Below are 14,952 nucleotides of genomic sequence, written 5' to 3' on the forward strand. Positions count from 1 at the left end.
TTGTTTTAAGTGATTTGATTATTATGTTCCTAGATGCCATTTTGTTCATTTTCCTTGAATGGTGTTTCTTGGTTTACAGCTTTTATCAAATTTGGAAAAATTTTGGCCCTTATTACTTTAAATATTTTTTTTCATTCATCTTTTAAATAATTCTCTTTTCTCTGTGTGTCTCATTTTGGATTCATTCTTTCTTTTCTTTTTTTTCATGGAGGCTCCACACCCAGCATGGAGCCCACAGGGGTTGAACTCACCGCCCTGAGATTAAGACATGAGCTGAGATTAAGAGTCAGACACTTAACCAACTGAGCCACCCAGAGGCCCCTCATTTTGGATAAGTTCTATTGCTACGTCTTCATCTTTTCTTTGGCAAGTATAGCATGCCATTAATCTCATCCCTTATCTTATCTCTGACACTGTAATTTTAGTCTAGAAGACCCCTCCATTTACCATGCTCAATTTTACCTCTACCTTCTCCAACATACAGTCATAACTGTTTTAATGTTCTCGGCCACTAGTTCACCATCAAGATCATTTTGGAGTCAGTTTTAAGTCAATGATTTTTCTCCTGTATTACCCGCTTTTTAACAGGCTTAGCAGTTTTGATTGAATGCCAGAGACATTATAAATTTTACCTTGTTGGCTACTGGATATTTTTGCATTCCTGTAAGTATTTTTGAGTTTTGTTCTGAGATGTGGTTAAGTGACTTGGGTTGTGCTTTAGGCAACAACAGAACTGTGTTCTTGTGCTAGACAGGAACAGAGCTGCATTTAGTCTAAGGTTAATTTTTTTCCCACTACTGAGCCAAGATCCTTCAGAGTACTCTTCCAAATGCCCTGTGCATTATGAGACTTTCTACTCTGGCTGGTGGAAAGCACTATTTCTGGCCCTGTGTGAGCCTGGATACTGTTATAGAATCCTTTTAGGTGGCTCTTTTTCTAACCCAGAGTAGTTTCCTTACATATATGCATTTACCAGTACTCTGCTAATGATCAAGGGAGACCCTCTCCAGATCTTTGAGGTCCTTTTTCTGTGTAGCTTTCTCCTCTCTGGTACTCTGTCCTGCATAGTCTAGTCTCCTGGGACTGCAAGCTCCATCAACTCAGAGAGTCAGCTGTTACCTACTTGGGATTCCTCTGTGCAATACCCTGGAAACTTTCTCCAGGCAATAATCAGGGCCAGTGATAGGGCTTGCCTTGTTTTCCCCCTTACATTGCCTGATATTGAACATCTTGAGAGCCACTCTTTCAATTTTTTCTACTTTTTTAAGTTGTTTCAGACAGAAGAGTAAATTCAGTCCCTTTCACTTTTGACAAGGAACCAATTCACTACTTTTTAAAAAATTTAAATCCAATTAGCCAACATATAGTACATCATTACAAATTCACTACTCTTAATTTTTTCTTTTTTTTTTTTTGAGAGAGCGAGCGCATGCACTTGAGTGAGGGAGAGGGGCAGAGGGAGAGAGAGAATTCCAAGCAGGCTCCATGCCCAGCACAGAGCCTGATGTGGGGCTCCATCTCACAAACCTGAGATCATGACCTGAGCTGAAATAAAGTGTTGGACACTGAACTGACTGAGCCAGCCAGGTGCCCCACACTACTCTTAATTTTTAATGTACCAATTGGACATTAGAAAGGTGAATGAATTTATTACAAATAGAAACCAATGACCGTGCTTTAGAAGCATGATTTTTTTTAAAAGTATGGTCCAGGGTTCATCAATGGCAGTGTGCTCTTGATATGTCCCAAACTAAAAGAAAAATCAATGTTCTTTTTACAGATATTTTGGGCAAATGACACACAATTCTTTAGCTTTTGTTTCTGTGTAAGACTAAGTGTTTCTTACTAGCAACCTGAACAGTGAGCTCTTATCTGTTAATAAAATTTGTTAAAAGAATGTATAAAGTAAAAATACATTTCAAAAGATTACTTGGGCCTCTAATTCACTACTAAGACATTCAGCTGCCATGCAATACAGTTAGGATTCCCACAAGTTGCAAGGGATACTTCATTATCTATTTATCTATCATCAGTGCTTTCTTCAATTGCCCTGGTTTTTGCAGTATCGTCAATCGGTCATGGTTCTTAAGTCCAACAGCTTTTATTTATTTACTACATGTTTAGCTTTATCATTCCCATATTCAATTTAGTTTTTGGAGAAGGGTGATTAACCCAATAGTGTACAAAGATGCATATATACATTAATGATATTTTTGGCTTATAACTTTAACCTTGTTATTTAAGTAGGTGTATTTATAAACCTTCCGACTTGGCTTATATGGTAACATTTTATCAGTGATTTGCTATTTATGAATTTGTCATTTAAGTAACTAACAACATATTTTTCATGCTAAGTGCAATAACCTGTTTTTATACATAGGGCAGTGTTTATAAGGTATAATTCTATAATATGTTGAACCATATGAAATCATCATTTCTAAGGCAAAAAATATTAAAATAACATGATTTCATATGGTTTAACCTAACAAAAGCAAATACATATCTTAGATATAAAATATATTTCCTTATAAGGTAAGTGACAATTTATACAGATCATTTGCAACAAATTTACTATAACTTATCTTATTCTCTAATTCCTTGTCCACTGGAAAGGTAGAAGTAGAATGGGTAGGGTAGGATGGGTGGGTCTCAGTCTTTTACACATAAATGAACAGAGGTCTAAAACATGGAGTTGAGAGCCACTACCATTACCCTCCAATGCCAGACACACAAAATATAACTTAATTAATTACGCAGTCAGGAGATATAGCCCCCATCCTTCCACCAGGTCCCTCCACTATGAAATCACACCTTAATATTAACATGAAAATCTGGTTAATATAGACTTCAAAGGCACTTCTGATGAAAAAGACATCAAAAAGATACATCCAGTCAGGAAACTATCGGAACTGAGAGTAGGAGCTGCTTCCAAGAAATCAACCCCAATCTGTTAAAGGACAGAGAGTGTACACATAATTAAGACCAACAATTTTTTTAAGTGCCATCGTCTTAAATCCTATTTTACAGTTCTAGCTGGTGTTTTCAGAGCACTTGGGTTACCTTTAGAGCCCAAAGTAATTGCATCTGTGACAATTCTATTTTCATCTACAAATACCTTATTGCCCTTTTAAAACATGCTAGCTTATATACTGTATTTACTTTGCTTTTTTAGAATTGCAAATTCTTGGTTATAGCTATCAGAATGACTTTGAATTAAAGACTAAACCTGTAGTTTCTGAATATTTTCTGACCAAAATTAACACCTTGGCATCGAGGTTCACAACAGAAGGGTTTGCATTCCCCTGTAAAAGCTACTGAAGTAGCTGCACCATAACTTCGCCATATTTAACACGTTTCCTTCTAAATAGAGAATTTTATCATAAGACATCACAAGAAAATCAATAAACATTTCTGTATTTCCTATAAGAAAGATTTGCCTGTAAAACCCAACGTTTTAACATTGCCCTGAGATAACCAGATTCTTTGTTTATAAATCTATTATTCCTGAGTTCAATATTATTGCTTCTAAATACACCCATCTTCCCTCATGTTTTTAAAAAAATTTTCCTTCTTTTTAGCCTACCTTTAGCTCAAGCTGATGACATCAGTCCTAGAATTTACTACCAACTTTCTTAAAATATTAGGTTCTAATATTGAAAGGGGGTGAGGAATAAAAATATCTAGATAAATGAGACTTGAAAACTATATTCAATATTATAATTTTACATTTGAAAAAAATTGCTTTTATAATAGAAATTCAGAAAATAAAGTATACTAAAATTGTCTTGTTTCGCAGGTATGGTTATAAAGGTTGAGAATCATTCATCTACAATTCTCGTTTCTTTAACCTACGGTAACAGTTTCTGACCCAACGCTATACTGAAAGTGCTATTTTTAAATGCACCAATGACTTTAGACACCAAATGGGAAGCTTGTGAGTGAAGGGAGGTGTTATTAAAAATTACACAGAAAAAAGAGTCATACTTCAATTCAAGACTGTCCAACAAGAAGGTATGGCTCTATTAAGGACTAATCATAATTGCCAAATCCAAACCCTTTTATGTTTTATTATTTTTGTTACATCACAAAAGTTGTACATTTTATACTTAAGAACAAATGTACAGTCATCATTTTTAATTCTTCCTCCTGTCCCTATATCCAACTTCCATTTCTACAGCTTCCCACTGCGGAAGGTACCCTTTCAGGCTTGTTCTCTGCACTTACTTATGTATATATCAGGTTTTCTGGTTGTTACTTAAGTCACATGACATGTACTGGTCAGTGTCTTTCTTTTTCATATGACATATTGCAATATTTTCTTAAAGAAGTACATCTGTTATCTATTTCATTCTTTCCCAGGCTGCCTAATATTTTCCTGTAAGAACATTATCATAACTTAACTATTCTAATGCTAAACAATGAAACTGCTTCCATTTTTCTCCATACATTTCCTCCTCTGCAAGAAATAACCACGTAACAGTCTATACGAACCCATGATAGTATTTCCAGACAGAAATAAAACTTCTGTTCAGAAGTATGCACTTTTAAAGTAGATACTGCTGAACTTTTCTCCTCAAAAAGATGAGGCTATTTATACTTTGTTCAATAGTTTATAAATGTATACTTTCCAATTTCACTTCATAATATTAAGGTTGTCCAGTTTTTAATTTTATTACAAATTTTTTTTAAAAATCACTATGTCATTTATGTTTTCATTTGAATTTCTCAGAATACTGGCACTGATGAATAACTCTTCAAAACTTTATAGGCTATCTATATTTCTACTTCCACGAATTTCCTACTTACATTCTTTATTTTCTACCAGGTTGGTTTTTATTTTTTTTTCCCCATCCTGATTTGAGAGCACACCTTGTATACTTTGAATATTAGCTTCATCTATTACATGTCAAATCTGTTATTTGGCAATTCAGTTGCTTGTCTTTTTAACAGCATCTAAGTTTGATATCTCACTTGAAAGGCCTTCTCTACTCCAAAATGTTTTTAAAAATTCATTTCTAAAACTTTTGACACTTTATTTACTTATATTTAGTCCATCTAGATTTTAGTTTTGATAGTGCCACAAAGTGGGTACCTAATTATCTTTACCTCAACTGGATAGCCAATTGTCCCACACCATTTATAGACTAGCTCTTCCATTACTAGGTTTATCAGACAAGAAATTCTTCCATATCCATGGAGTTCCTCCTGAATTCTATATTCTGTTCCTATGATCAACATGCTCATTCCTACTCCAAATTCTTATTTTTTAACAACTGTAATTTTGTAGTATGTTTTGATTTTTGATAGGTATGTTCACCATTGTTATGCTTCTTTTTGAAATTTACTTAGCCATTCTTAGGCATTTCAACTTCTCAAAACTTGAAACATCAGTTTGTCAAATTCCATTTTAAAATCCTACCATAATCTAATTAGGATTACACTGACAATTTTCTCATTTGGTAAGAACGGACATTTTTATGGTATTAAGTTGTCACACTCAGGGATATAGTATGCTATCCATCCATTCAGATCTTCTTACAGTATTCTTTATATAGCTCTTGCATATTTTAAAATGTTCTTAAGTATTTTATAATTTTAGCTTCTACTTTTTTACTGTTTTTCATAGTTGACTACTGCTGGTGTATAAGAAAGCTAATGAATGTTCTAAGTTATAGCCAGCTGGTTTACTGAAATCTCTTTGACTCAAATCATTTTGTGTTGACTATGTTGTATTTCCTAGGCAATCATATCAACTACAAATACTAACAGTGATATATCTCACCTCATCCTTCACACACCCCTTATTTAATTATTTTTCTTGCTTCTTAATGCACTGGCTGAGACTTTAGGGCAAATATTATGTTCCTATCTTTTTATGGAAGTGCATCTAATATTTCACTAGATATTTAATACAGGCTTCTGATAGAGACCCTTTACTAGGTTATTTCTTGTTAATAGTTATTAGGGACAACTGAATTATAGAAAATGATATATTTAGCACCAAAGAGATAATCATATAGTTTTATTCTTTCATCTATGAATATAGGGAATTATGTCAATATGTTTCCTTATACTGAATCAATATTATACTCCTGGAATTCAACACATTGGAACTAGTATGATTAAAAGCTGAGGCTCTGGAGTCAGGTGTCTGGATTCAAATCCCAAATCTTTCACTAACTAGTTGTGTGATATTAGTCGTGTTATTTAATTCTTTCTACTTCAGTTTCCTCATTTTTAAAATGATGACAACATTATCCACCTCAGAGGGTTGTTTTAAGGATTAAGTAAACTGATATACGTAAAGTTGTTTGAACAGCAGTCAGAACACAGGAAGTATTTAATATATGCTAATTTATTATTTACTGAGTGCCTTATGTTTGCCAGGCATAGGGTATGCAGCATGGCAGGGGTCACCAAACTAAGGCCTGTGAGCCAAATCTGGCCCCCTGCCTGTTCTTGTAAAGCTTTATTGGAAAACAGTCATACCCAACGTTTATAACTTATCTATGGCTGTTTTAATGCTCCTACAATACAGTTAAGTAGTTGTAACAGTCCATACAGCCACACATCTTAAATATTTACTGTTCCTTTATAGGAAAAAAACCTGCCAACTCCAGCAGTACTGTTTCAACTCAAGAAGTTCATAATCTAATAGATGAGACAGACAAGAATTATATATGCTATGGTATGATACGTACACAATCATGGTATTGAGGGCATTACGGAAACATGGCAGTTCAGTAATAAAAGACAGGAAGGATTTACACAAGTGAAAAAAAGGCAAGAGAAGATGTATTTTATTTACCCTTAATTATTCTTAGATATGCATTTGTTTATATGTCTTTACTTCTCATCCTACTTTGTGAATTACTAGAGGGAAGGGAGTACGACATTCTTCTTTGTGACATTCATATTGTAAATATCTAGGACATTTAAAGAATTAACAAATGATAGATGAATAATAAATGGTGAAAATGGTGAATGGTGAAAAGAATAGGCAATTTAGGTGACAGTGATTAGACATGTCAACCGAAGTTCTAGATAAAAATATCCTATGGCAAGCAGTTTACTTGCCATGTTAAATGGGCTCTCTTTTAATCTTTATAACAGCCAATTATAAAAGATAGATCCTATTATTACCCCTCTTTAAAGTGAAGAAACTAAGGCCTGTAGAGGTAAAGTGACATGTTCATGTTTATACACAGCCAATAAGGGAGGAAGCCAACAAATAAACCTCTGTCTAATGTAAAACATATGCTCTTTCTACTACAAAGCTGAGAATAGATAGAGTCACAGGATATTGACAGACAATATACTTTGAAATAGAGCCCAAAGACATTATAATTGATGCAGCAGAATTATGGTATGATTTTAGTATCTAAAACCGAGCAATGATTTGAATAGAACGCAAGTTTTTGAAAATATTAGTCTGGAAGCAGCCTGAAAGATGGATTAGAGGGAAACTGCCCCTACATTTTCTCCAAAGGCTACTCTAGCACACACATTAGGCCAATTTTAGCAAGGTTCAAGTAACAGATTTAAAAAATACAATTGCAGGGGCGTCTGGGTGGTGCAGTCAGTTAAGCATCGGACTCTCGGCTTCGGCTCAGGTCATGGTCTCAGAATCCTGAGATGGAGACTTACGTCAGGCTAAGCACTCAACGTGGAGTCTGCCTGGATTCTCTCTCCCTCTCCTTTCCCTCCCCCTAAAATAAATAAATAAATATTTATAAAAAATATAATTGCTAGCATACAGTGGTGGTTGAGGAATAATGATGCACCAACTGATCTGAAGTATTGGAAATAGCTGGTCCCAACACTTATAGAAGAAACAAAAAACTAGTAACTAAAGTGTAAGAAAAAAGTATATATTGCAAATGAAAATATTACATGGAAAAAAAATCAAGTTTTAAGAACAAAACTGCAAATTGAGAATGCCTGTCTTAAGCAAACCAAAAAAATCTAGAAAATGAAAACATAATGAAATCACATATTATAAATATTTTCATTTTACAAATTTAAGCAAATCTTAAGAAAAACTGATTTTGACATAAATAACTATTCCAAGCTCAATCTCAAAAGTAGGTGTTGTACATAAAACCTATTTCTGCAAAAGAAAGCATATCATTACTTTTTAAAGAGAATTCTTAACTGTGCTTTAAAATGCATTAGAACACCTACTCAGAACCCCCAAAGTAGGAAGATTTTTTTTCTCTCACTGGGGAATTGAATAATAAATCACTTAAATTTTCTAACTTATTCTGTTCAAATATGTATTGAAATGTGGATTCTGAAGAAGGAAAACAGAAAATACCTACCAGATATTTGTGACAGAGGCTGATTATCACAGTCTAATTTATTAAACTTAGGTTACTTTTATATCAAGGTTTATTTCAAAGTACACATCAAATTTACTTTTTATTTCTAACTAAGCACAAGAGATCTCAAGAAGCGAGAAAGGAAGAGAGACTGAAAGTCACTCAAAAGCAACAGTTTTATCTGTAAAATAAAAATACTAATACCTATCTGGCATGTCTGCATAGGATTTTAAAAAATTACAAAGTATAGGGCCTAAACACCAATGAGAGTTCAACAAGTGGATCTTATTACTATACACACAGGAATAGTATTCCACTTGAAAAAAAAGAAAACCTTAAGGAATACACTTTTGTGTATAATTTTTATGCCACTATGGAAAAGACTAGCTGAAGCTGCCTGGAATATAAGATCAGTATTCCCTTGCAAAAAGGAACAGAGGCATTGGATATGGACCACAATGAAAGAGTAATAAGAGAAAGAAAGCTTTTACATGCATTCTGTTTGCTAAAAAAGCAGTTAAAACTTTTGAGTAAACTAAACGTTTATTGGAAGCACATTTGCAAAACTTTGGAGGATAAAACATGAATTCATGATTTCTGGTCTTACTTAAAAAAAAAAAAAACCAGCAACACCAAAAACAAAACTGCATTGCTTCCAATATAGCAGTATTAACATAAGCACTTATTTGGTACTTTGTTTTCATGGTTTCCAACATCTCTTTGGGTGCTCACAATATTTCTGTGGGGAAAACAGGATAGGTATTATTCTCAATTTTAATGACTGGGAATTTAATATGGAAAAAAACTAATCTGAGATTATATGGCTAATAAGAGTAAAGCTGGAACTAAGATCCATGGTACTTGATCTCCTAAAAAACAAAACAGCTGGAATGACCCAGCTGTTTCAAGCACTGGCAAAAGGGAGGTGGGAGAGTGAATTGTTAATTTCCCTTTAAAGCAAAATTTAAAAGCCAAATTTTTATTAGGTAGCAATTCATGGAGGCTGACACTTAGTTCAAAAGGTTTATACTGCCTTACGATATAAAATAGTATACATATTTACAAAGTATGACAAATGTTCATATAAATAATTACAAAAATTAACTTAAGTTTTGAAGTTTTATTTATTTGGTTGGTTTTAATGTTTTTAAGAAGGGAAAAAAGAAAACACACTGATTTTATCTAGGCAGCTCTCCATCTTATTCATCTTTACTTTTTTCAGCACCTAATATTATCCTTCATATATAGAACATATTTACTAATGCCTTCAAATCAAAAAATATTCTATGCCATATTCTTGCTCTCCTAATGATACAAAATTATGTCATTATTCTTGATGACAGAGTAACCCTAGCCAATTCATTCACGCAACCATAACCCGAGGCACCACTATTCACCTGGTAATGGTACGTGAAACACAATGTGAAGGAAACAATTGTTTCAGAAATACACATCTATAAATTTAGAAACTTCAAAGAGCTATTTCATGTAAATGAATTTTCAAAATAACTGATACTTAATCTTTAAATCACCATAACTTATCTTTAAATAATCTTAATGGAACTATTTCATTTTTTAAAAAAATTTAAAAAGATTTTATTTATTTATTTGTCAGAGAGAGAGGAGCGCAGCATGCACAAGCAGGGGGAGTGGCAGACAGAGGGAGAAGCAGGCTCCCCGTTGAGCAGGGAGCCCAATGCCGTACTAGATCCCAGGACTCTGGGATCATGACCTGAGCCAAAGGCAATGCTTAACTGACTGAGCCACCCAGGCATCCCTTAATGGAAATATTTTAAGAGAGATTTCTACGTCTTCTTTGCTTTAATCTGCACCCGACACAACCTTTTCTTGATGACTCAAGTCATCAATGTAAATATCAATTATTAGAGTATTCTGTAACACAATGACTCTTCTTGGAGTTATTGAGAGGTGCCTGTTTATCTCTTCACTAACTCATCCTAGACTACTTTTAAAGACAAGGTTTCCTACCGCAAGGTCCCTATTATCACTTAAAAGCCACCAGTACCCTGGCCAAAGTTTATAAAATGCCAGTTGCAGTGTAAAATATGTAAAACCAGGCAGATGATATACTTAACCTTATACAAATTTTAGATCAAGCCATGATGAAGCTATTTTCACTCCTCTAAGGCCTGGCTCAAAGCTTTTCTTCTTTCACTTCCTAGTTCTGAAACCTAGTCTAGGCATTGCTAGAAGTTTGGCCACAAAATAACAATTACAATAATGGTTATTTCTGCATATTTTCTTTATTTTTACTATAACATAGGGAACAAATATAAATAACAGTCATAACAAAACGCACCAAAGAACCATGTAGACAAATGACATAAGGCATCTCACTTTATGTGCCTTAAGGACAATTACCTGGCCCAATTATTAGCCACGAGTCAGCAAACTAGGTCCACTGGCCAAATCCAGCCCACGGCAAGCTTGTTTTTGTTTGGCCCTGGATTTAAGAATGATTCTTATATTTATAAAAAATTATTTAAGAAATAAAAAAAAAATCCTCAAGAGAGACAAGTAAACTGCAAAGCCTAAAATATTTACTAACTGCCACTCTATAGAAAGTTTGCCGATTCCTGACCTAATCTGTAATAAACAAATACATATAAGACATATACAGCTATCCCTTACACATAAAGTTTAAGCTATTAATACGTCAAAGCAGACATATAGTTCTTTCAGTGATGAGTTCATAATGATACAGCCAAATTATCTTCTCCAGCCCTGCCTATTCCTTCTGATCATGCCCTGCGGCTTAGCCAAAATCTGTAGGCAACCTTCTTTCTTCCTCTCAATAGTTACCCTTGGATGCTCTCAGACTGGTCTCCTTGCTCCTACTTCCAGCCCTGGATGTCAATCTTTTCTGGAATGTCTTTCCTTTTGCTAAGTCCTTCCCAAGCTTCAAGTCTGACTTCTTCCAAATGCCCTCCATGATCTCCCAGGCCTCAGTGGCCTCACTTTCTTTCAAATTACAGTCCTTGCCACACAATTCAACAATAACAGCTTATATTTTTGCTAATGATTTTCTGTATGTTAGTCTAGTATCCACAACTATTTTCTGAATAACTTGAAGGAAGGAAAGATATCACACTGCATTAGTATCCTCACTTTAATAGCAGCTCATCATCCTCTGAGCACATGTCATCTCCCAAGTGTACCTCTCTATCTTGGAGAAAAAATAACCTTAGGACTGGTAATGGGTGAGAAGTGACTGGAAATATCAAAAGATAACACCCACAAAGTAACTTGATGGAAGACCATAAGTTACACTGCAAACTTACAAAGTGAATGTGAAAGACAAACAAAACTAATAGTGGAAGGATAGAAAGATAAGGATCAAGAGATTAAGAGATCACTGAATAATACCCTGAAATGAGATCAACATATTAAGAAAATTACAAAAGCTTACAATACATGTTAAAAAAACAAAATTTGCCTTTCAACACTATTGGCCATTAATTTGCTTTTAACCAGCAGCTCTTGACATTGATATCCATAAGCACCTTTTTTTTTTTTTTTTGCAATGTGGTAACTGAAGCACTAAAAACTTCAATGGGATAGACATACACTGTGTTCTAAATCTTTAGATTTTCAATATTCTAAATTTATTTAAGTGTGCTAGAGATTGTGAGAAAAAAAATCATTTGTCATTTGATTACCTGCTAATAAAATTGGAAATCATGTGCATACCCCTACATCACTCTCAAAGATACCACCTAGATTCATTTTCATTCAAAAGTACAACAACAATATAAAAAAAATTTTTTAGTACTTCATCAAACAGTATTATAAAAATATAAGCAAAATATAAGGTGCACAAGACTTGCATGTATGAACATAAAAAAACGTTTTAAACAATCATATATATTACCCATGAGTTTAAACTAAAAACTGCATATTATAAATTAAATGCTCTTTACCTAAGGAAAGCTACAAAAGACAATGAGAATATTAATCATATATTCCTTCTTTTTGTCCTGGGTTTTATAGTCTCTCAGTCCTGACCTATGCCTGGCTGCTCGGAGAAGAGGGAAACAGTTTTCTTAATTAGTAATAAAATATGCTTAATATTATACTGCAGAAATTTTACAACTAAAAAGTAATTATTAAATGCATGGTAAAATGAATCAGCTCTCAATTACTCACATGATGAGGGGAAGTGATGACACAGATGACACCAAAAGATAATCCTAGCCATCAGTTTTTTCAAATGCATATCATTAATTTGGGAGAAGCAAACTGCCTTTATAATCACATTTGACTAAGTCCAAAATGTTTATATTCCCTAAACATTCAATGATTTTGAGGTTTCGAAAGGAGAGACAAAAGAGAAAAAGAGGGAGTTAATTCAAAAGCATACAGGTGGCTTTGGCAACCAGCCTGGGATAAAAAAATTTCTGTCAACCTACATAAGAAAACAGAGATAATCTATGAAGAAATAGAAAAAAAAAAAAAGTAAAATTTACCAACACGGTGCTAAAATTTTTAAATAGAACGTTATTTATAAAAATTTTAATGAGATTTTTTTCCTGTTAAATCATCCTTTCTTCCCACTAAGTAGTAGTATTAGTGATGGCAAGAATTACCAGCGGACCAAAAAGCTGACAGCAAATTTTAGGTTCTGTGTTATAAAAGATGTGTCAAAAATCCTTTTTATCATTGTTTTCTGTTAAGCCCACCATCTGTCTCAACAGGCACTTTATCTCATTACTTGAGATAAATCAATTCAACCAAGAAAATACCAAAAAGGCAGAGGATTCATTCCTCTGGAATATTTTTAGGTGATTTAAATAAAACTTACATGATGGCAAGAATTACAGATTTAGCAAAAACACAAAAAGTAAATATTTACCCAAATACAAGATCATAGCCACAAATCTCAATTAGTTGCTGCCTAACATATGGCTCCAACTCCTGAGTGGCATATGTTTAGCACTGGTGCTGGTAATAGCATGGTGGTAAAATAGTATAGTAGCAGTTCAACTTTAGTTATTTCATTCTTATAATACAGAAAAACACTTCAACTTTGGTTTCAAGAACTAAAAACACAGACCACATTAAGAAACAATTATGTTGCTCGGTTTTAAAAGCCCATACTGAATACATCTGAGGATTATACTGCATAAAGGGGAAAAAAATCTTATCAGCTCAATATTCTTAGTTAGAAGATGCTCAGCCACAAAGGTGTCCAAAGAAACTAACATAACATTTCACAAAAGAAAATCTCTAATTCACGATTCCTAGCACCCCAGCAACCATTACCCACACCACCCCCCCCACCCCGCAAAAATATCCCAAGGCTTTTAATGCTAACAGTTTGATAAAGGTACGATCAACGACTACTTTAATTAAAACAGCCACCGTTGTGCTCCAGACTATATGACAAAATTATTTGTTCATTTTCCTTTACCTAACGCATGGCGTCCCTCCACAGCCGTGTCAAAAGTTCAAAGATCCAGGTTGTTAAACAGGGCGAGGACTGCAGCCTCGAGTCAACCTCCTGACTGAACAGGTGGTTAACTAAGCCGGGTAGAGGAACGGCCAGGTACTGGCACTAGCCAAACAGGATCAAACACACAAGGGCGGGTTTTCGAGGTTTTAACCCCAAGATGAACGGGGGGAAACTCTCTTCAAAAAAGCGTTCAAGTTCGGCGGCTGCCGGCGGCCGAAGCCCAAGGCGCGGCGGCCGCTCGGCGATCTTCTCCGGCGGGCTTCGCACTCGACCCCCGAACCTCCGCGAGCGGCGCTGCTCACCGCCGGCCGGGGGGCGGAGGGAAGGCCGCCCGCGCCCCCGCGCCGCCTCCTCCGGCTGGTGGCGCGGCCTCAGTCGCGCCCCCGCAAGCGCCTCCGGGCGAGACTCAAGCCCGGCAGGTGGCCGACAAGTTGACGGGTCCTGTCCCCGACCCCACTCCCCCCTGCCCACAACGCGCCCACGGGACGGGGTGGGCCGGGCCCCTCGACGGGCCCGAGCCCCGCTCGGCGCCCCGGCCCCTCAGACCCAGCCTAACGGTTTCCGTGGCGCCTGCTCCGGGACGAGAGTGGGACCGCTCGGTATCCCCCGCCTTCCCCGAAGGGAGCGCCCGCGCTCTCACCTCCGAGTCACGCCGCTCTGAGGCGGAGGAAGGCGGCTACCCTGGCGCCTCTTCTTCGGGTTCCTGATCGTTCTCGCTCTACCTCAGCGGCAGAGCCAGCTCTCGGGGCCGCTGCGGCCGCCGGCGCACTGACTGTTGGGGTGGTTTTCCGGCAGTGACGGCGCCGCCTCAGCCCCGCTCTTCGCTCCCTCTCCGCGTAGCTCCCGCTTTCTGTTTCACCCGAGGGACCACGAACGCCGCCGCCGCCATGCTTACTACGGAGCCGGGAGGAGGAGCCCGGATTCGGCGCGCCCAGTGCGGCTGCGCGAGCCTCGCCGACGGCGCCCCCGGCCGGCCCGGACCCCGCGTTCCCGCCCCGCGCCCGAACCTGCTGCCCTGCGGGTCTTTCCCGGGAGCGCGAGTCGCCCGCCGAGCCCCTGGCGCTGGGCGTCCGAGCGCCCCCTTCCCGCTCCCAGGGCGCCCACCGCCCCCCCGGGGCTGCAGGCTCTGTCCTGAGGCCTGACTGCGCCAGGTTAGAC

General features: G+C 36.9%; 1 protein-coding gene across 1 annotated transcript in view; it reads right to left on the minus strand.

Annotated features, from left to right (window-relative positions):
* Positions 1-14,706, minus strand: part of FNDC3A (fibronectin type III domain containing 3A) — a 158,558-nt gene extending 143,852 nt beyond the window's left edge. Inside the window, exon 1 of the mRNA XM_040622764.1 lies at positions 14,435-14,706. The gene's annotated coding sequence lies outside the window, so the exon portion shown is untranslated. The remainder of the gene's footprint in view (positions 1-14,434) is intronic.
* Positions 14,707-14,952: the final 246 nt, after the last annotated feature.

The sequence above is a fragment of the Ursus maritimus genome, unplaced genomic scaffold (genome assembly GCF_017311325.1).
Source record: "Ursus maritimus isolate PB19 unplaced genomic scaffold, ASM1731132v1 scaffold_10, whole genome shotgun sequence".
In the NCBI taxonomy this organism is placed as follows: Eukaryota; Metazoa; Chordata; class Mammalia; order Carnivora; family Ursidae; genus Ursus; species Ursus maritimus.